This window comes from Lissotriton helveticus, chromosome 6 (genome assembly GCF_964261635.1).
Source record: "Lissotriton helveticus chromosome 6, aLisHel1.1, whole genome shotgun sequence".
In the NCBI taxonomy this organism is placed as follows: domain Eukaryota; kingdom Metazoa; phylum Chordata; class Amphibia; order Caudata; family Salamandridae; genus Lissotriton; species Lissotriton helveticus.
Genome location: NC_136067.1, coordinates 1,081,634,120 through 1,081,658,135, shown reverse-complemented (window position 1 = coordinate 1,081,658,135; position 24,016 = coordinate 1,081,634,120). Strand labels below are relative to the sequence as shown.

General features: G+C 45.8%; 1 protein-coding gene across 2 annotated transcripts in view; it reads left to right on the top strand.

The window, feature by feature from the left end:
- The window catches only part of PHF10 (PHD finger protein 10), an 821,853-nt gene that overhangs the window by 642,627 nt on the left and 155,210 nt on the right, over positions 1-24,016 (top strand). The window lies entirely within an intron of this gene.

The following is a 24,016-nucleotide window of genomic DNA, read 5'->3' as shown; positions in this document are numbered from 1 at the left end:
CTTGATCTGTCAAAATTTCGGACCATCACAAGGGAACCTGGAACGATCTCGTGCGGTGCCACCTCGGTATTGTCTGGAAATGCGGCGGCAACCTGTGAACGACATGAGTTGAGGGCAGACATCAAGGAAGCTAGGTAATCTGTCAGCATATTACATGAAACATCGGTAATACTTCGGGGTCTAGGAGTACCCCACATGTTAGGGGGGCGGCCGAATACGACCTCATACGGGGACAGACCTGATCTGGAATGTGCGACCATACGCATATAAAATAAAGCGACTGGCAGAGCTACTAGCCAGTCCACACCTTTTTCTTTACAGACTTTTGCAATACGGATTTTCAGGGTCTGATTATGTCTCTCGACTAGACCGGCTGCTTCAGGATGGCGTACACAATGGAACTTCCACTGGTACCCTAACAACAGGGAAACGTGCTTCATGAGTTCAGATGAGAATGGCTGGCCGTTATCAGAATATACGACTCTAGGGAGTCCATATCTAGGGAAGAATTCACGAACCAACTGCTTGGCAGTGGTCGCGGCTGTGTAATCTGGAACTGGATATGCTTCTGTCCATCTGGACAAAGCGCATACAACTACAAGGACATACTTGAAACCTCGACATCGCTCCATCTGAATATAATCCATCTGGAGGACCTCAAAAGGGTGGTCAGGGGGCTGGAAACCACCTTGTTCCACCGGGACACTTTTACCTGGATTGAACTGACAACATATCATACAGGTACGGACTTTCTGCTTGGCTGCAGCTCGTAAATGCTTGTTGAACCAAATGTTCTGGATACTGTCTAACATAGCTTTTTCTCCTAAATGTGCTGGACTATGTGCGGTATTAATAATGACTTGAACCATAGAGTCGGGGAGAAACCATGTGGCTCTACCCTTCGTTAACCATCCTTGATCTGTCTGGACCCCTCCTTGTTCAGACCATTTCTTGATTTCATCGGGAGTAGCATGTAACTGGATATCTATGACATCTTGTGTAGGGTCCTTAACTGTCATACATGTAGTCAGATCTGGAGTATGTGTCATGTTAACTGAACTGTCTGGAGTCTGTGCTGTAAGCTTGGCTGTGCGATCTGCTAGATCATTACCTTGGGAAATAATGTCAGTAACTTTCGTATGTGCTTTGCATTTCATGATAGCAATAGATGTCGGTAAATGTATGGCATCTAACAGGGCTTGGATAAGGAGACCATGCTGAATCTTGGTTCCATGAGAAGTCATGAAACCTCTCTCTTGCCAGAGCACTCCGAAGTCGTGTACAACTCCGAATGCGTACCGTGAATCTGTGTAAACATTAACTTTCAGGTTCTTGGCGTGTATACAGGCTTGTGTCAGAGCAACTAGCTCTGCTGCTTGAGCGGACAGGGTATCAATACGGTGTGTTTCGATAACTTCAGTGTCAGTAGTCACTGCATACGCGGCGACTAAATCTCCTGTACTAGTTCTCATACATGAACCATCCACATAAAGTGTCAGGTCGGGATCTGGTAATGGAATGTCTGTCAGGTCTTGTCTTGGTTTTGTCGTAATGTTAACTACTTCCACACAATCATGTGTGTCTGGATTTGAATTAACTGATGGTAACAGTGTAGCAGGATTCAGGACGTTGCAGCGTCTAATTTCTATGTGTGGCTGGAACAGTGTCAATTCATAACCTGTTAAACGTGCAATTGTCAAGTGCTGAGTTTGTGTTCGGTTTAAAAGAACTTCCACGGAGTGTGGAACTTGTACTGTCAGGGAGTGTCCTAAAACTATGGAATCACTTTGTCTGATAGCTAGTGCTGTGGCTGCAACTGACTTGAGGCACGCAGGCAAGGCCTGGGCGACTGGATCTAATGTGCTCGAAAAATAAGCACAGGGCTTGGATTGTCCTGCTTGATCTTGTGTGAGAACAGATAATGCTGTACCTTCACGTTCAGTAACGAAAAGTGTAAAAGGCTTACTGTAGTTCGGTGTAGCTAGAACTGGAGCTTGACTAAGTGTATGTTCAGATGTCCAAGGGAGAACAGTCGATACGGCTGCCTCCTGTGTCGTTAACTGTATCAGTGGCTTGGCTAGAAATGCATACTGAGGAATCCATTGTCTACAATAAGAAGTGAGGCCGATAAAAGCACGTACCTCCTTCTGGGTTCTGGGCTGGGGAAGACTCGCTATTAACTGGATACGGTCGGGTGTCAACTGCCTACCCCTCTTGGACAGTAAGTGTCCTAAGTATACCACTTGCTGGACACAGAATTGAAGCTTCGAAGGGGACACCTTGTGCCCCATCTCGGCTAGGAAATACAAAACTGTAAGTGATGCTCGCTCGCAGTCGCGTTCAGAACGGGCTGTGATCAGTAGATCATCGACATACTGGAGCAGGGCAGTGTCAGTTGGCATGTGAATGTTGTCTAGTTGTCTCTTAAGTGCTTGACTGTAAATACTAGGACTTTCTGTGAAACCTTGAGGAGCGCGTGTAAACATATAGCTCCTTCCATTTAAACAAAATCCGAAAAGAAACTGGCTGTCTGGATGAATTGGAACACTAAAAAATGCATTCTTGAGGTCTATGACAGTGAAGAACATGGCTTCGGAATCAATAGCAGTTAACAGGGAAGAAATATCTGGGACAACTGGGTACTGAGGAATAATACATTTATTAAGTTCTCGTAAATCAATCACTAATCGATATACTGGGGGTGCATTTGGATCAGTACGTTTCATGACTGGAATGATCGGAGAATTGCATACATTGGAGTCAGTTTCTACAACTACTCCTTGAGCCATGAGCTCGTCAATAATTTTGGATAAGGCTGCTACAGCCTCAGGTGGCAATCTGTACTGTCTGATTCGGGGTAACACTACACCTGGTTTGAGAGTCACACGATGGGGTGTGATTTGCATGTAACCTACATCAGTTGGACCTTGCGCCCATAAATGCTGCGGAACTTTAGACAATCTTGAATCAAAATCTCGTAATACATAGTGACCCTTGAAGTCACGTAGGAACAGACGAATTCCCTCTGGGGAACAGCAAATAACTGCACCCAATTCTTTCAGTGTCTTAATGCCTAATAGATTTTCTGGACATGACTTAGTAAGTAACAGATCAGTAGTACGGGACAATGGACCTACTTCTAGAGTGACTGGCTTTGAAATCTCGTTAACTATTGGCTTTCCTGAAAATCCAAGGGAAACATTTCTTGAGCCTGAGAGCGGAGCCCCTGGAACTTCGGCATGACTAATTGTGGTCCTACTTGCCCCTGTATCGATCAAAAACTTTCTGTCTTTCCCTAATACTTGACTATGAACATAGGGACCTTCTTGATCTACAGGTATCTCGATGAGAGGCAAGCCTACCTCCCTCTCTAGGCTGTTTCATGAATATGGCTGGTACTCTGGATACTCGGACTGTGCATACTGGTACATCTGCGATGTAACATGCTGTGTTGCAGCGATAGGCTGCGGTACTGTAACTGTCTGTTGTGCATTCTGTGGCTGAGGAATCTGTGAAACTTGTTCTTGTCTAGGCGGACGTGGTCTTTCTTTAGTCTTACCAGTAGCTATGTTATGTTTCAGAACTGCACACTCATTTATAAAATGACCTGGCTGTTTACAATAATTGCAATTCCCTTTAACGGGAGCTGCAGGATGACTGGCTTGATTCGGACCCCTCTTCTGACTGTCTTGAGGAACAGATTGTGCAACTAGCACTTTCATTTTCGTGTCTTTCATACGTTTTCTCTCGTGTTCTTGCTCTTCCCTGATTCTATTCTGGTGGTACTGGAGCATCTGGAGCATCTGAGACGGAGTATTTGCTTGCCAGGTGCTTTCGACTTTCAGAACTCGGTTTTTAATTTGTGGACTTGAATTCTCGACTAATTTAGTAACGAAAAGGTGAGGGTATGACTCACTACTTGTCTTGAGACCACTGTTGATACTAAAACATTTTTCAAACCTAGAATAAAAATCACTAATATCTTCTTCTTGTTTCTGTTTACAGGCTGAGATTGCATCCCAGTCTTCTTTTCTAGTTGTCAATAATCTGGGTAAAACTTGAATCAATAATTCTGGTAATTCTTTACATTTATCTCCAAGACCGGTACCTGGTACTCGTGCCTTGTCTTCAGCTTCTAGAGCTGCCCAATCTATCTTTTTCTCTCCCACCTCCCATTCTTTTTCCTTTAGCTTTTCATACACCCCTGCGGGTAACAGGACCTTTAACATTTTAATGATATCTGGGTAGGTGTATTCTCCCATACGGAGCATGTCTTTTAATTCTCTATGGAACCCCGCTGGATCTTTGTCATGACAGGGAATTAATTTCTTCATTTCAAGAAGTTCCATCTTTGAAATCGGAGTGTATACAAACACTCGTTGCATTATGCCACCCGCCCCTTGGACTGGGTGGACTTCTCGTAACGGATTCTGTCTGTCTATGTAAAATGATTTATTTTCTGGAGGTGAGACATGAACAAAATGCGGGTTCAAGAACGTTCTATATTTGTGACGCTGTTCTAGGATTACACTAATTAAATCGGTACCTAGACCTCTCCATCTATACTGGAGTAACTCGTTCAGGATATCGTGTAACGGGCCTGGATCAGAATATTGACCCTCATACAAAGTAATGAGGTGCTGGATCATATACATACCCACCAGTCGTTGCTCGGCTGGGGGCAGTTTCAGGAACATTTGTGCCACTATTTCGTCTGGAAAAGTGGTAGAATCAGTAATCCATCGGACTGCTGATCGGGCTAGTTCTTGTTCATGCATAGTACTTAATTCACTATAACCGATTCGTGATTTCAGAATGTGATCGGTAGCTTGAAATACTTGTTCTAGAGAACCTTGTTCTGGTGCTGGATGACGGAAAATAGACTTGTGTTCTAGACGTAAATGGCGATCTGGAAATCTAGATTTTCCTACATACGCTATTCTGGCGGGGTTCTCGTCTTCTTCTTCTTCAGGATCAGAGATACTTTCTTTCTCGCTTACTTGTGCTGCTTTACGCTGTTCGTGTATCTTTATTATTTCTTTACGGATCTTCTTGTACATACTCTCCATGTCACCGACGGTCTTGTGCTTACCCTCGGCTATATTATCACTCCACCTTGTCAGGATTCTCATTTCGGCAGAATCTTTAGACGGGTAATCTTGTTCTCTTATTAGACAATTAATCAGGAACTTTAATATCATGAGCTGGATCTCGGCTTTCCTTTGAGACATAGCCTCGTGAATACTTTCTGGATCATCCCCTGTACGGATGAAACGATATATTCTGTCTAGATCTTCCTTCATATTCGGTAAGGTGACTAGATACTCGGCCACCTTTCTTACGCGGAACGAATATAAAACCATATTATCCTCGCCTGGGACTGGATCATAGCAACATTCGGCAAGGGACTTTCTTATTTCTGCAACAGTCTGGTATCTAGGCGTACGCTGTGACGCTTGTGCATGTAATTCGGCTAACGTTAAACGCTTGTGTGGCGGCGGGGTTTGAGGACGACCTCCCCCTGCGGCCCCTAAACTGGAATCATCGACGGACATTCTTCGTGGCGGAGCGGGAAGTTGAAATGCTGGCTGGACCGGGGGTACCATAGCAGGTACTCCGGTGTCTGGAAGAGCGGGAAGTGCCTGATTTACAGGGACTGGCGGAGCGCGAACAGGATTTGCATATTCTGGGACTGTGTCGTCCAAATAGGACGAAATAAAAATATCAGCTGCGGTCTGTTTGTGACGTAGCTTGGTCGGAACTAATGGTGGCGGGAAATTACTGGATGCTTCTGGGGTCGCTTTTGGCAAGCCCTCGGCAAGAAGAGGATACATACCCTTAATAAGGGCATGCCTCTGTCTGTCTGACTGTTCGGCTTTGACTTGTTCACCTATCTCGATTAATTCTCTTTCTTGGGCTCGTTCTTGGGATTCTCTACTTAACTCTGACTTTCTGACTTCCTTTTCGGTTCTTCTATGCGCTTCTTTACGCCATAACTCGATGGCATCTTTCTGTGACTGTCTGGCTTTCTTTTTCCATAATGCTTCTTCTACTCGCATGATACATTCGGCATCCCATGTACCCGATACGGGCCATCTATACTTTTCTTCCAACTGTTTGGTATACTCTACCCATAAATCTAGATACAATATGGCGCTTATGCCATGTTTCTGATACATAAAATGACCTGGACTGTCCCTAGGTGGGACAGGAACTGCTTCTTCTAATAAACCCTTTCTAGTTTTTAACTGACGTAACTTGGAAAATATAGGCATGACTGAACTGTAATCTGGACACAATACAATACACAATAAACACGAAATCACGTCACACTCATACCACAACATTACAATACATGAAGAACATTATAAATAACAGTTCGAACAGAATATTACCTGGAATACTGAGAACAGAAATACAAGAATTTTCTCGAGAACGGAACAGACTAGAGTTACTGGATGCACTGCTGTAACAGTACGGAACATACCGGTCCCATAAAGGGACGCATCAAGACCCGTATCCACCTAGGTGAACACTTCGTTTGTGAGTCTGGGTACCACCAACCCACGGACCAGGAGTCAATTTAGATTGGTCCTGTCTAGATACTACCCCAGCAATGGTACTCACCGGGCAGCACGGAACGGAAGGCCTCGGACGGGACTGGACTGCTACGACGACGAACTTCGGACTTCGGACTTCAGTTACGGGTGGGCCTCCGGATACCTCGGACCTTGGACTCTCGGCTTGGGCTCTGGTCGGGACTCGCCGCGTTCCTCCACCGTCTCGTTCGGATGCTGGACCGCCTCCTCCGTCTCCTCCGTGGGCCTGAGGGATACTTGGAGCAGAAATATCTGCCAGTGCACGGTATGGTTCCGTCACGACTGCAGAGGGTCAGGGGGTCGGCGTGGCTTCACCGACGCGTGGGGAAAGGGCAAGTCCCTATTCGGGCGCCATTATGTGGTATATAAATAAATAATACCGGATCTATTTTTGAATGAATGAATGAATAACAGACAGCTCAATAAAATAAGAGTCAAGATTCGAGGTAGTAGGAGTTTCTGCAGGTTTATTACAGCATAAGGACAGGATCAGGACAACCTGCATAGGAACAAGGGCCCAGCAGCTGCTGGGGCTGGATCTGGGATGAGCGCGCTAACTTTTCATAACAATACACAGGCATATATACATAGCGCGAACACATAGCATTACATTGCAGTAGGCGTAGCAGTGGGTGGAGCAGAAGGCGTGACGCGTAGCAGTCGCGAGAGATAACAGTAAAAGTAGGTGTAACTGGGAGTATACATAGACATGTGATGCAGACGTAACAGAATATGTCATGAATAGGGCGGAAACATAGGAGGGGGCTACCTAAGGAGCCGGGACCTCTAACCTAATAGTGCGCGCAAACTGGCAATGACGTGTTACTAGGAGAAGCTGGGGGCTATGAACTCTGTGCTAGGAGCAGAGACTAAAGTCTGGAGGGTCGGAGCGACATGTACCTAAACCCTATCTGGTATCTGATGTTTAGGGAACATGTTGATATAAACTATAAGTCATGAGGGGAAAAACTAACTTGACTCTAAGACTGGACCATGCATTATTCTACATGTAGTGCGTGATGAACAATACTAAATGACCATTAAATACAGTATTTCTCTAACGTGGAGCCGAATAGGCTAGACAATGACGGAAACTATTGATGCAGGTCAGTAGCTTAGGAATGCAGAGAAGGAGGACTAAACTGATAGCTGGAATCACAACATACTCTTGGCAGACTCAGAGGCAGAGCCAAGCTGCACCGGGCACTGCGAGGCAGGAAGTAAGTGAAGGGTCGAGGATACAGGTGGGGGCTGAATCGCTCCTTAGCGAGGCTTCAGGAGACAGGAGCTGAATCTAGGGTCCGGGCCCTGTTGAGGCCTAGAAACGGGGACTTTATAATGAAATAACGTGCACACTGAGAAACGTGGCAACGTAGCTTTACATAGGCCTGATATTCGTAGTATTCACGAGGACTGGAAACTGACATACTAGAGGTGGACACAACTGTAATTGCGTCATTAATCGGACATGGGGAATAATATATGCATATTGGTCATGCACACATAACATATGATGGATGAGGCGTAGGGACACAGAACATGGCAAAATTTACTTTTCCACAAGGCAACAAGAACCATCAGTCAAAGAGGGGAGGGCTAGTTCTTCTCTACCGGGTTACATTGGGGCGCTACCGGAACTGATCGAATTGGTAGTCTACAGTGTTTCTGGATGTTTCAGACTGAAGCTGGGGTTAGCATGAGAGCAGTACCATTTCGTAGCTCCGTCGTGGCCATTCCGCAACCAATCATGGCAGCCGCTCTTTATCGTTATTTTGGGCGGGGTGGGTGGCGGAGCCGAGTTGTTTTGCAGCCATCATTGTGTGGAGTTCAGTTCATTTCACTAGTTTTGTATTTGTCATGAGGGGTTGTTCCTAATGTTTCTATTTTAGCGAGGTCAAAAAGAGATCCCGTTAGTGGCCTACTGATTTTGCTCGATTCCTTTTCTTTTTTTTTTTACACGATTTTTCGTTATCTGCAAAGACTAAACAGAGTATTGCGACTCTGTGTTTGTTTGTAAATAGAGAATGAACCAAAGAGAACCAATTCTAAAACAGTAAATACTTGGATAACAATCAATCAAATGGAGAGAGAAGCAGGCACGACGTATTACAACGGGGGCAAAGGCCTGCGTTAACTACCCTTCACTATGTGCAAAGAGAGAGTACTCCTAATAGAAATGAGGGGGGGGGGCACCATTCAAAGCAGATCAGTGTGCATAAACACGAAAAAATTTTCACTTACCACGTACTTGACATTCGACAGCTTATGATATTTGCTATTAAAAAACCATTGAAATTCACTGAAAAAACCATAGGTTATAGATCATATATAGTTAGGAATTAGCATTTACAAAACCTTGAAAATTCACTGAAAAAACCATAGGTTATAGACCATATATAGTTAGGAATTAGCATTTAAAAAACCTTATTTTACTCACACAAAACCATTGAAATTCCATATATAGTTAGTTGCACTAACTATATATCGCGCACCCGCAATCCACTGCTGATGATGTCACATATTACATCATTCATGACATGGTCAGTGACATCACTGATGACATCTCAAATGACATCACTGATGACATCACTGATGACATCTCATTTGACATCAATGACCACATCACTGATGATATCATTCATGTGACAATACAATGCATCTCATATTTTAATATAACCTCTGTTTCACCCAGTGTTAAATACAGAGTATAATTTTTGAAACCATTGACACACCAATACTAGTTACTACATATGTACTCACTGATTCCTACGTCTACACACACATTCACTCATACAATCATTCATACATACAATCACTCATCTTTACAACACTATCATATGCACTCATACACCTATACAGACACTCACACTCTGCCACTCATCCATGGAGTTACTCACACACCTAGTCAGTCCTGTAAAGAATCAATCACACTTCCATTTTCTTGTCTATACAGTTAAACATAGAGCACCTTATATTTTCAAACATATACTAACACATACTTACCTTGTTATACAATCATTGATAAAAGTACACATTGATCTGCACAGAGTCACACACCTCCCAGCCAGCCACACACACACTCAGTCTCCCATACAAATACTTGGACAATCAATCAATAACCCATATAGTTACTCATATAGCTACTGATCAACACATGCAGCAGTTTACAGAACAACAGACATAATGATGCACAAATTAAGACAGTTTAGTCACTAACCCATGCACTCAGTGAGACACATTTAATCACTCAGTCATACAGTCAGTCATGCACCTACTAAATCCTTCGTCCAGACACTTATACATCCACTCATTCTTCAATATGTAAGACATATTTTAACTTTACAGAAACATACAGTCACTGGATGTTGTCATCAGTGATGTCATCAGTGATGTCATTTGAGATGCCATCAGTGATGTCGCTGACCATGTCATGAATGATGTAATATGTGACATCATCAGCAGTGGATTGCGGGTGCGCGATATATAGTTAGTGCAACTAACTATATATGGAATTTCAATGGTTTTGTGTGAGTAAAATAAGGTTTTTTAAATGCTAATTCCTAACTATATGTGGTCTATAACCTATGGTTTTTTCAGTGAATTTTCAAGGTTTTGTAAATGCTAATTCCTAACTATATATGGTCTATAACCTATGGTTTTTTCAGTGAATTTCAATGGTTTTTTAATAGCAAATATCAAAAGCTTTAAAATGTCAAGTACGTGGTAGGTAAAAACATTTTCGTGTTTATGCACGCTAATGTGCTTTGAACGCTGCCCCCCCCCTCTTTTCTTTTAGGAGTATTCTCTCTTTGCAGATAGTGAAGGGTAGGTAACGCAGGCCTTTGCCCCCGTTGTAATCCGTCGTGCCTGCTTCCCTCTCCATTTGATTGATTGTTATCCAAGCATTTACTGTTTTGGAATTGGTTCTCTTTGGTTCATTCTCTATTTACAAACAAGCACAGAGTCGCAATACTCTGTTTAGTCTTTGCAGATAGTGAAGGATAGGTAACGCAGGCTTTAGCCCCCCTTGTAATCCGTTGTGCCTATTTTTATCCCTCATTTGATTGATTGTTTGGCCGAACATTGATCGTTCAGAATTGGTTCTCTTTGGGTGATTCTCTATTCACAAATAAGCACAGAGTCGCAATACTCTGTTTAGTCTTTGCGGATAGTGAAGGATAGGTAGTGCAGACTTTTGTCCCCTTTGTAATCAGTCATGCCTATCTCTGCCCCGTTTGTTGGTAGTTGGTTCAGCCCGGACCGTTTATTAGAGGTAGATCATCCGACTCCACCCCTAATAAAAAGGACATATATATAAAATGCGGACTAGCCGCTGTATCGTGCAAGCAAACTATAACATAAAAATCGTTAGAAAAAACAAAAGGAATCGAGCAAAATCAGTAGGCCACTGATGGGATCTCTTTTTGACCTCGCTAAAATAGAAACATTAGGAACAACCCCTCATGAGAAATATGAAACTAGTGAGAGGAACCGAGCTCGACGCCATGATGGCTGCAAGACAGCTCAGCTCCGCCGCCCACCCCGCCCAAAATAACGACAAACCCTATGCAAATATTATAAATATATACAACACACCAGCAAAGTAACAGGGTAAAACGTTTTATTAAATAACTATTTACATGGCAGCCTGCTGCAACATCGATCCAAATGCATGACGCTGTTCCTGTCCCTCCTTCCTTAAAGTAGCAATGCTGGGCTACTTTGGGCTACTTTTTAGTAGGATGTGGGCTTTAGAAAGTCTACAAAGGCCATCACCCGGCGAGGTAGCGGCCTAGGGGTGGAGGACCGTTGTGCAAATAGCCCGGGGGCAACACCACGCGCCAAGGCTCGTCCCCAATATACCCAGAGATGATGTCCAGCAAGTTGTGTGGGGGGATGCCTTGCTGATGCCGCCCCCCCCCCCCCCCCCCCCCACCTTCTTGTTGCCTGATCCGGCCAGCTCAATCGATCAAGCATGAGACTCTTAAACCCAGGGTCGTAGGCCCGGCCATCTTAGTGATGTGTAATGCATGCCGCCGTTCCCGGGATTTCACCCCGACTACTCTGCGGCCTACGAGATGGAGAGGCCGGGGCGTTGACTAGGCGGGGCCTCCGGCCGCAACCACAGTGCCAACTATCGCTGCTGACGGAGGGGAGCCTTGCCGGTGAGAGCCACTGATCTGAAGAACCGCTGCCTGCGGTGCCTCCCTGAGCCGCTTGACGGAGGCCCCCGAGGGGCGGTGTGGTGGCGCGGACTCGGAGGGGGCGCTTGGCTCCTGCCCCCTCCCCAAGTCTTGTTGCCCTGGTGTGGCCTGAGATCGCCCCCGACATAGGCGGCCGGCTCCCGGGTTCCGTCGGGACTTTTAGCCTTTTGGTGACTCTTCCATTCTGGACCCTGTCCCACAATCCGTTTGACCTGGGGACACGTCCTGGGGTGCCCTCGCAATGCGGCCTGGTCCCTGAATGTGTGCGGGGGGACGGTGTTGATTGGATCAAGATGGCGGCTGGTGCCCTTCTTCATGGCTCCCGTCCGGACCGGGCGACTGTTCCAGGCCCCCGAGGGGCGGTGTGGTGGCGCGGACTCGGAGGGGGCGCTTGGCTCCTGCCCCCTCCCCAAGTCTTGTTGCCCTGGTGTGGCCTGAGATCGCCCCCGACATAGGCGGCCGGCTCCCGGGGTCCGGGGGGACTTTTAGCCTTTTGGTGACTCTTTTGGTGACTCTTCCATTCTGGACCTTGTCCCACAATCCGTTTGACCTGAAGACACGTCCTGCGGTGCCCTCGCAATGCGGCCTGGTCCCTGAATGTGTGCGGGGGGACGGTATTGATTGGATCAAGATGGCGGCTTCACACAAAGCTGACTCAAGTGTTGCTGCTGATGCTATGCAGACAAAAACTGGTTTTCAGTTTGTACATTCTTCAGGATTTTTCCATCCAAGGCTGGTTGAGAGTTTGTAGAACGATGGCTTCAGATTTTCAACATACTACTCTTCAACATTCTTCATAAATGTAAGAATGTGAGATGCTGCCAACAATATTTTCTGTATGGAAGACACCATCTTGTAGCATAAAGGGCTGCGTCAAGGGTGGTATTGCCCAGAATGTCTTGTTTTCAAGTGCTCGTAATGACGAAGCCAGGACTGTGGCAGAGCGTCCAAAATCTACAAAAAACACCACTGCCAACTCTTCAATAACTTCCATCACCCAGCACCGCATTTCCAAAGAAACAGCATAGCAAGCTTTCGTGGCCTTTATAGTTTTCGGAAGCAGTTTCCCAAGACCATCACTGCAGCCATTGCAATCCAACAGAGGAACTTTTTCCAAGATCGGCATATTAACAGGGCTGCTGGTGTAATCGGGGCTCTTGCAGCCATTCAACTTAATTGAAGCTTTCACAATGACAGACCGCCCACTGAACTTCGTGCCATGACATTTACTTATAACATTCTGCTGGGTCTTCGCCGAACTGAAGTCTACAAATGCAAAGCATTTCATTCCGCTTTGACATTTCTTGACATGTAGTGGGTTGAAGTCTTTAAAGAGGTCCACAATTTGCTCCTCAGTCACATCACTTGAAAGATTCCCCAAGCCAGGCAGGTCCCACACCACTTGAAAGGACCTGCCTGGCCTCGACCAAAATGGCGCCAGTATGGGAGCGACTTGCAACTCCTTATGACGTTCTAGTTACTTAGCCTTGACGTTATGGGGGATGTATGCGGTCTTTGTGCACATGGCGGGCGGGGAAGGGTACTGACTGGGCATACGGACAACCCTATTGATGTCGGTTTTTCATTATTGATTATTGTATTATTAAAGCTTCGAAGTAATGTTACCCATGATACTCGCCCTTGGTGTGCGTATGGACGATTTTATTGTAACTGATCCTGTTATACTTTCGAATAAAAAATCAACCTTCACTGATCCTGCAACCGTTTGTCACGTTTATTTTTTTCAATTAAATGGCTCGCTTGTTACATACTCCTATACCCCTGGCTTTTGACCCTTTCCTACGCGCGGTCTGTACTACCGCCCTCGGGCGATCTATGTAATGAACAGACTACCATTGCCGAGACACAAGGGAATGCATCTCAGAGAGATAAGGCAAGTACGTGGTAGATAAAAACATTTTCGTGTTTATGCACGCTGATGTGCTTTGAACGCTGCCCCCCCCCCCTCTTTTCTTTTTCTGCAGGTTACATTGGAATTTCAGCTAAAGTATGGAGAAGACCTAAACCGCACCGTGTTCCACGCGAGGAAAAATAGGCTAGCTCTGTGAGACGGTACATTATATGTACGAGCTATCTCTGGGAGCGTGAAAGATTGTATGGTATGAATGTGCGCATGGGCCCTGATTTGTACGGTATGAATGCGTATGTGTGGCGCACGACTGGGTCAATAAAAGAATGCTTTTTGTATGACTGAGGCGTTGATGGAACGGTTAATGGAATGAGAAAAATAAGCCCGAACATGGTATCCGCATGTGAAGGACGAAAAAGAATATAGCACTTTCCTTACTTAGGAACGACTCTCTCTGGAGCTAGTGAATGGGAGAGTAGCCTACACCAGAAACTTGAAGGGTTATTTCAGTACGACGAACCCGACCCCAACCGATATTCCAAATGTACACCCAAAATAATGCGCACCAGTAAGTCAATTTATGTGCTGACTAAATAAGAGAAGTTAGCTCGGCTCCGCCGCCCACCCTGCCCAAAATAACGACAAACCCTATGCAAATATTATAAATATATACAACACACCAGCAAAGTAACAGGGTAAAACGTTTTATTAAATAACTATTTACATGGCAGCCTGCTGCAACATCGATCCAAATGCATGACGCTGTTCCTGTCGAGGTAGCATAGGTGGCGGCCTAGGGGTGGAGGACCGTTGTGCAAATAGCCCAGGGGCGACACCACGCGCCAAGGCCCGTCCCCGAGGTCAGCTGCAGCAGGGCGACCCTTAGCGTTTCACTCCCCGGTCAGCTGCACCATGACTGCCATTGGCGTTCCACTCGGTTGGATGGCCGGGGACCCGCTCCGGTGGCCGGGGTGAAGAGCGGCTGTTGCTGCGGAACGCTCAAAATGGCGGCCGACTCCCCGGATTTGGGCCTGGTCCACTAGAACGACTCTGGACTACCCTGGAACTCGAATGCTTGCCTGCTCGGGCATGAGCCCCACTCTTGAAGACGTCCTCTCAGTTTTAAAGGTTCTACGAGAGTCGTTGGCCCTCGACTCCCGCGGGCTTCCGATGGGGGCAACTGCCACTGTTGCTCGACTATCCCCCATGGATATACCGCTGCCACGGGTGTCCGCCGCCTTATCCACATCTGGTGCCGTGAGGGAGGCTGATTCAGTGCATCGGCGGAGGGATACGCCTGCTGTCCCGCTCTCCGGAAGTGGCCACAACATTGTCACAGGATGGTAGTGCTCTCATGCTGACGCCAGTTTTTGTCCGAATTACTAAGAGACACTGTAGACTGCCAACTTGATCAGCTCCAGTGGGACCTCAGCGTGACCCGGTAGGGAAGATTTTGCCTCCCTCGCCTTTGAGTCATGGTTCATGCTGCCTGTTCTTTCTGTTGGCGCTAACGAACTTTTTGAACTGCCGAAAGGGATTCTGGTCCTGCCGCTACTTATTGGAGACATTGAACTATACTCTGAACCTGCCTGGCCTCGACCAAAATGGCGCCAGTATGGGAGCGACTTGCAACTCCTTATGACGTTCTAGTTACTTAGCCTTGACGTTATGGGGGATGTATGCGGTCTTTGTGCACATGGCGGGCGGGGAAGGGTACTGACTGGGCATACGGACAACCCTATTGATGTCGATTTTTCATTATTGATTATTGTATTAATAAAGCTTCGAAGTAATGTTACCCATGATACTCGCCCATGGTGTGCGTATGGACGATTTTATTGCAACTGATCCTGTTATACTTTCAATTATAAAATCAACCTTCACTGATCCTGCAACCGTTTGTCACGTTTAGTTTTTTCAATTAAATGGCTCGCTTGTTACATACTCCTATACCCCTGGCTTTTGACCCTTTCCTACGCGCGGTCTGTACTACCGCCCTGGGGCGATCTATGTAATGAACAGACTACAATTGCCGAAACACAAGGGAATGCATCTCAGAGAGATAAGTCAAGTACGTGGTAGATAAAAACATTTTCGTGTTTATGCACGCTGATGTGCTTTGAACGCTGCCCCCCCCCCCCCCCTCATCATTTAGATTACCACCGCCCATTGCACAAAAGCGTACCGGGCGCTCCCCACGCAAAAAAAACAATTTTTTTTAAAAAAATGTTTGCCCCGCAGGGCCCTTTTAAAGCCTCCACATCAAACCTAGGGGGTCAGGGAGGATCTACTATGCCCCCTTATGGTCATTTCCCCCTTTGTTTTGGCCTCCTCTTGTCTCTCGATCCTACCGAGAGACAAGATGGTGGCCGCTCCGGACTGTTTAGAATGTTGACAGACACCGGAGAGCCAATCAGCTTCGCTTCGCGAAGTTCCGTTACGCGTCAAGTACGCGAACCGGAGCGCTACCCGGAGCGCTGTTACAGATATATATATTTTTTTGAACGTTAATTTATCAAAATCCACTGGAGCACATATATTGAGACCTAGCAAAGGCACATCGGGCTAACAGTCCCTACAATTTTGCCAAGTTTCATGCAAATCCATTCAGCCGTTCGGGCTAAAAGTGAGGCCAACCGCCCTATGGAAATTAACATGGGAAAAACGCGTTTTGGGACCCCCCCTTTTTTCTCGGCCCCCCCTTGACGAACCCCCCCAAATTTTCAGGGGATGCTCAGAAACAAAATGTTCCATTTTCCTGAAAATATCAGCCAATTCCGTCCACAAACGCCAAAGTTATTAGACATAGAATTTTCAAAAATCCCATAGAGAAAAAATCCTAACTATATATACCTACTGGCGACCGCCAGTAGGTAATAAATATATATATATATATATATATATATATATATATATATATATATATATATATATATATATATTTTTTTTTTTTTTTTTTAACAGTTAGCCTAGGGCGTAGAGCACCTGTGTTTCTGAACTACTTGAAGTATAGCATTACACCCTATAACTATTCTGATCTGAGTTGTATTTAGCTGGGTCCTGTATGAGGTTGCATGGTGGGCAATAAAAGATGGGCTGGGATGCAGTCCTGAGTAATTATCAGTGGCTAAGATTCATTCAAATATTCCAACCCTTTCATGTGAGGCAGACCATTCTGCTTTCCACAAGGAGTGATTACATGGTTGGACCAATAAATTGGCCTTAGCTTCTTAACTGATTGGACTAAGGAGCACCAGATTAATGAGCTATTTTATTGGTTTTGCCAGTGCGAAGAAAGGAAAGGTGGTGCTGAAGAGAAACTTATCACGCTGGATTGTCCTCTAGATGAAGCTGGATTGTGCTCTTGAAAAAACAGATTTGCCCTCGAAACTCTGGGCTAATTCTTCCAGAGAGAAGGCTGCAACTTAGGCGTTGGCTTGAGGTACTCCTGTCTTTGATATCTGCCAGCCACACTCTCACCAGGCTCTATTGTATGAATTCTCATGTGTGACTAAAGGCCCGTTTGCCCATTTGGCCTTTCAGAACTTCCTGGTATGCCCCCACCTCCCGTTTGGAGGGACTGCTTTATTACGGAGTCAGAAGGTGAAGAAGTGATGAATTTGTGGGTAGAAGTTTTAATCAGTAAAATAGGTTACTTACCTCAATCTACCTGCAGACTCCTCAAAATGTTCCTGCCACTGATTGCTGTGGAGTGGAATTTCAGAAAGTAATAATACGTTTGCTCATTGGCAATTATCACATCAGTCTTTACAGTAACGTTTCCTCATCTGGTAGTGTGGGGAAAAAAGAAGGTAAACATGACAAAGAGCATTGGTGGTGCCTAAATGAGGTACTGTATTTCCTGGTTTGTGAAGGAATGCAGTTGAACTGATGGTGCCACATAATGGTGCGTGGAAGTTTTTCAGGATCCAGCCTGTTGCCTGGGAGGATTCAAAAGGTAATAGTCTACGGGTAGATAGTGCTGGTTGCACTATAAATCTCCCTCAATTAGCCAAGCTCCCAGTGGAGCGTGGCTGGTTCCAAGCCCTGAAATAGCTTTAGTTATTAATATTTTTTTTAATTCTTTTTTTTAAACAAGAAATCAACAAAGAAACACATCAGGTGACCTATTCACAGATCTTACGAGTGCCTCAATGACATTCCTTACATTCAAAATATTATACAGTTGTGGCAATTGGTGGATCAAGGGAACACGTGCGTATCTGCTTCTTCCTTTCATGCCGGAGGGGCACAAACATCTCCCCTGTAGTGATTCCAAGCCTCCCAGACCTTACCCCACTTCCCCAGTCATCCCCTGGCGGAATAGACTGACCTTTCCCTAAACATACATCAGTCTAAATCCTCCATCCATTTCTCAATCCGGGGCGGCTGGCTGGCTCCCCACAGTTAGGCGAAATTACGCTTTGCTATCATGAATGCCAACATTACCCATTGCTTTCTATATTGATATTGATATTGATATTGAGATGTATTTATAAAGCGCTCGTTCGCCCGGGGGCTTCATGGCGCTATAGACAGGGACACAACGCATCAGTCACAGGAAGCAAAAAGGTACTCATCAAAACGCTTGAGAAAAGAGCCATGTTTTGAGGGAGTGTCTGAAACTAAGGATGTTTCCGCACATTTTAAGGTGAAGAGGAAGGGAATTCCAGAAGGCAGCTGCAAGGTGGTCAAAGCAGCTGCCTCCAAGACGCTTCCTTTTATAAGTGGGGACAGTCAGAAGATGTTTGTGCATGGAACGAAGATTCCTAGGGGGGTCATATTTTTTAAACAGATCTCTGATGAATAGAGGGCCTGTTTGTTGTAAGGACTTAAATAAAATACAACCAGTCTTAAAAGCCACCCGTTGCTCAACAGGCAGCCAATGTAGTTGTTTTAGGCCCAGTCTGACAGACTGCCTCTTAGGTAGATTCAGAATGAGTCTGGCTGCCTGATTCTGAATCAACTGGAGGCGCTTTAACTCGCCGATCGGGAGCCCAAGATAGAGACTGTTGGAAAAATCCAATCTGGACAGAACCAGGGAGATAACAATCTGTGTGAGCGCCTCCAAAGAGAAGAAACGCGCAATTTTCTTAATTTTCTTCAGCTGAAATAGACTGGAGGACACCACTGCGCTGACCTGCCTTTTCAGAGACAGATCTTCGCTAAGGAAGATTCCAAGGCTCTTAACTGAAGACGATTTAGATGGGGGGGCTCCCATGCTGGACGGCCAAAAGCCAGGGTTCCAGCTGAGTACACTCTGCCCAGGCAAGACCAACTCAGTCTTGCCTGGGTTGAGCTTCAGGTGATTGCAGCTCATCCAACTCAGGATGTGAGACATGGTGTTTTGAAACACTACCACTGAGTCCTCGGTGTTTAAAGGAAAGATGAGCTGCAAATCATCTGCGTAATTGAAGATGGTAACTCTGGTATCCCTGAGGGAGTACAGCAGGGGGCGTAGGTAAAGATTAAAAAGCAAAGGTGACAGGGAGGAGCCCTGAGGGACTCCACAGGTGGTAGGGATAGTGGGGGCCGTAAAGGGGCCCAGTCTCACGGATTGGGTGCGGCCAGTAATAAATGAGCGAATCCAGCTCAACGCAGGACCCCTAAGGCCGGCCTGTTCGACACGGTTGACCAAGATGGTATAGTCAACCGTGTCGAACGCCGCTGATAGGTCTAATAATACCAGCGCCTGATGGATCCCCTTGTCTGCATTCCGCCTCAAAGTATTCTGAACTGAGACGATGACTGCTTCAGTGGAATGAAGAGGACGGAAGCCAGCCTGGTTAGGCGCAAGGAACTGTGATTCTTCCAAGAATTGGGACATGCTATCACAAACATGAGCCTCCAATATCTTGGCACAGTACGGCAGCAGGGAAATGGGCCTATAATTGAGAGGATCCGATGGATTAGCCCCAGCTTTTTTCAGCAAAGGGATGAGAAGGGCTTTTTTAAAACTGCCAGGGACCAAACCCTGTGAGAGGGAACCATTCATCATGAAAAGAATGCTCTCAGGGATAGCAGCTCCCACTTCCCGCAGGATGTAGGGAGGGCAGACATCATCAGGAGAGCCAGATTTTACTTTAAAAAGAAGTTTGGATAGGCAGGCGGCATCAATGGGGGGGAAAGATTCCAGGGTAGAGGGATTGTGAATGCGTTTAGGTCTGTGGGTTCCCAGACGTTCAGAATGCACCTGCGGGCCTCTGGCTGCATTTCTATCCCCAGGACTCGCAGCGTGCTGTGGACCTCTCCCCAATACGCTTGCACACTTATACAGTGCCACAATATGTGTGAACGTCCCCAGTTCCCCATATCCCCTATTGCACTCCCCGCTCTCCAAGCGGCCCATACGGACCAGACAGGGCCCTGTGACATACGACCTGTGTAAAATCTTTAGTTGCACCAATCTGAGCCGCATCTGAATTGCCACCACACGCGGGGAGGTAACTGCCTCCCGCCAGACCTCATCATCTAGCTCCAACCCATCCTCATTCCAATGCTGTCTTATGAGTACTAGCAGATCCTCCATATTATTTATGAGTTTCCTATATAGTAAAGAGATGGTTTTCTCCGGAATATGTCCGTCCAACACTCTGTCCTCATGGGGAGAAGCGTCAGGGAGTGTCGTGCCCCTGGGAATGTGTGTGAGCAACGCATGTCGGATCTGAAGGTAACGGAAATACTCACAGTCATTCAGTTTTATTATGTAGCTTAAGGGAATCAAATGTGTAAATTGAACCTTCCCCCCCAAACATCCTTTATATGCGTGATCCCTATAAGGTCCCACTTATCAAAGCCCTTAGACTTCCATAGACTTTCCAACCTCTCCGAACTCCACAGCGGGGTGGCGAGTGTCAGCCTCCCCTCCCACTTGAGGTGCCTGTTGGCCGCATGCCACACCTGGACGGCATGTGCCATGGGTCCTGTGAGTGGAAACCTGCGGGCCCAGCATATAGTGCTCTAGTGTAGTCGCCCCCCCGGTAGTTCGCCACCGGTCCTTAGAGTTTCCGGGGTCATCTGGGGGGCCATATATCCTGTGATTTACTGCCGCCAACTGGGAAGCCCAGTAATATTTCTTTAGGTCCGGCAATCCTATTCCCCCGTCGTACCAGGGAAGGGTAAGTTTAGAGAATGCTATGTGGGTTTACCATCTCAGAGTAGCTGTCTCTGGAGGGCCTCTATTTCCCTAAAGTAGGACGCGGGAACCGTATCCATCGCATTCTGAAGTGCGTATAAAAACCGGGGCAGAGCCATCATTTTAAAAAGCACCGCTCTGCCTAAAAGGGAAAGCGAAAGCGCCTTCCAGTGCACCACATCACCTCTAAATCGCGTCAGAGGGGGTCACAGGTTGTTAGTGTAACGTAGCTTCGGGTTTAGCGTGATATAGATACCGAGGTACCTGAATCCTACCGGATCAATTTGTATCAGGCAGGTGTTTGGAATGACTGGCGGGTCACCCCTGAGGACAAAGAGCACCGATTTAGACCAATTTATCGCGAAGCCTGAATACCTCCCAAAAATAGCCAACACGTCCAAAAAACAAATCAAGGATTCCCTCGGGTTGGTGAGGTAAAGCAGAATATCATCGGCGTAGAGTGAGATTTTGTTCTCCCACTCCACAGTCCATTGCATTCCGCATATCGAACGCTCCTGCCGGACCCATGCCGCCAACAGTTCCAAGGCCAGCGCGAAAAGGAGCTGGGACAGGGGGCATCCCTGTCTGGTGTCCCTGCCCAGATGGAAGTCAGGAGACCTGCCTGAAATAGCTTTAATCTGTCTTTCTGAAATGTGCCATTGAGAGGTCTTGTATTGCCTATTATTTCTTCTTGATCTGGAAGGTACATCCCTCCCCTTCCCAAACCCCAACCCGTCCTAACATCCTCTTTCACATCATCATGGATTCAAGTTTGTAATGTCTTACCTAATGTCTAGCTTTGCATCAAATCATTACTAAGTTCTTAATGTTTGTACGAGATGAGCCCTGATATTCCATGAGTGTTTTCCTTGGTTAGTCATATGACAGTTGTCTCAGGTTGTGAATGGTACAGTGTGCACCTAGCAAGACCTCTTTCAAAGGAAGCTCACTTTGTGTTGTTTCTTGTACAGGAGCAACCAGTAATCCTGTTTCTGTGGCTTAAAAATGAAATTGCCTCATAGGATCTGTATGTGCTTCAAGGGAGCACTCTGAGAATGCATGCTTGGATTTTTGGCTCCCTAGATTGTAACGGTGGAATCTTTTTATGGCTCTGAGAGGTGATCCAAAAACAAGATCAATGTATCAACAAGGGCGTACTTATACAAGAGGTGGGCCCTTAAAGTTGAGATGCATAATGGTGTTTTGCTATCTGGTAAAATAAAGATGCTTAAAAGTGAATGACATCATATAGCAATTTATTTCAAAACGGTTGGCTGAGTGTTGGGGTCAGCATTTATTAATATAATAAGTAGAGGTTAATCCCTCCTGAGAGGTATGCAAACAGTGTACCCAAAACTGCTGCCTCTACAATGGCCCCTTTTCAGCGCTGAAAATCTTGGTCGACATCAGCATCACACTGCATACCATCACACTATTCACACTATTCAGCAAATCAGGATGCCCCCACCCCAACCACTTCGCACATCACAACACTTAACCTTTTCTGGACCACACACTCTAAGGGACGGTTTAGGATTATCTCATAATGAGTCAACAGAAGGAGGCTTCCGATGAACCGAATGAGTTAAGAACCAGGGATCGTGACCTTAAGGAAAGAACAAAGAAATAACTCAAAAGGAGCTGTAACCTCCTCAAAATAATCCAATTGTAAGAAACTGTCAGACAGGTAGTCCACAGTACCAAAAACGGGGAACTTGAAGACTTTCAAAGAAAATACTGGGACTGGGTAACAAAGGAAATGAATCAAATGCAGAACCTCCGTGTGCTGGATAATTACTAACTTTATAACAGCTTATGACTGAAATGTAGTCATGTTTTTCATTGACCAACAACACCACTGCTTACACAGTTTAGATGTAGGGTGTGGCACTTCACTCCTCCATGAGTTTGGCAGACATGTTGCACCCCCAGTAGAGTACAAGCAAGTTATAAAACATATCTCTCTTAATGTATACTATCCATAGAAAGCGTCCCATGGACAAGCCCACTACCATATGCTACCTCAGTAGTAGAGAACACTTAAAATCAAGAATTTAACGCATCTTCAATATATAGAAACATGTAACATAATATGCATAACTTGGCCCACGAAACCTAACCACCACCATACACAATTCTCCCTCAGCGAAAAGAAAAACCACACCACAAACCCAACACTCAGCAGGTAACAACCCCTTACACCGTTCAACTGGTAACACTGCTCAAACAAGAAACAACCAGTTAGATAAGTCACAGCAATGCACATGATACAGCACCTCTCTAAAACATGCAGTGTTTAGCAGTCACCCAACTCGTCACTCAAGACTGATCCTAGATTGCTTATTGGAACCTACACTATAGACTGTATAACACGTAAATAAGAAGGGGTGGCATTAAGATTACGAGGGAAGACCAAGAGAAGAGGAACCCTCAAATAAGGAATCTAAAAATAGCTGTGACCACTGGGACCGTAGAGCCACAATCTGTGACTCCTGGAAACCACAGGAGGGAACAGAGACACGGAAACCAGGGACAAGGAGCCATGTTTATGCCAGATAGAAGGGCCCTGCCTAACAAAAATAAGGAAACTGAACTAGCAGCTTGTCCAAGCTTGACAACACAGCTAATCTCAATAGGCAAAGAATAGAAAAGGACACAGTTATTATCCCAACTCAAGGTTCTGTTGAAGACAACTAGCAACACTTTGCCCCACCCACATTAACGCTCACTATAAGCACAGGAAAGAGCAGTTCACTAGAGCAGTGTAGTATGTCATCCAACACAACTCAGTGATTGACTACACCAGCACATCTGACATGTAAAGCTACTCCTCTATTTTACTTAATGTTCCGTTAATCCAATCTAATTTTTGCAGTACGGATATTCATTAGTGCATGGTATGATTTGTATGGAATGCTGTTCAAAGCAGTGGCTAGCAGACAAATTCAATGATTTCAAAATGGTCTCCATTCAACAGAGAGTGCAGCAGTCAGATGGTGTTCAGTTAGCATTATCAGCTGCTGTTAAACTGGCAAAAAGCGAGTGAGAGAGGAATATGAATGTGTTCAAAGAATGTGAGCTGTAGATCACATACTTTGCATACTCCTGCCATCAAGTGTTGGGTTTGGATGTTTGCCAGTTGTTTTTCTTCGAAGAAGTCTTTCCAGTCACAGAGTAGGTGACTCCTCCTTTCGGTGATAGTGCGCAT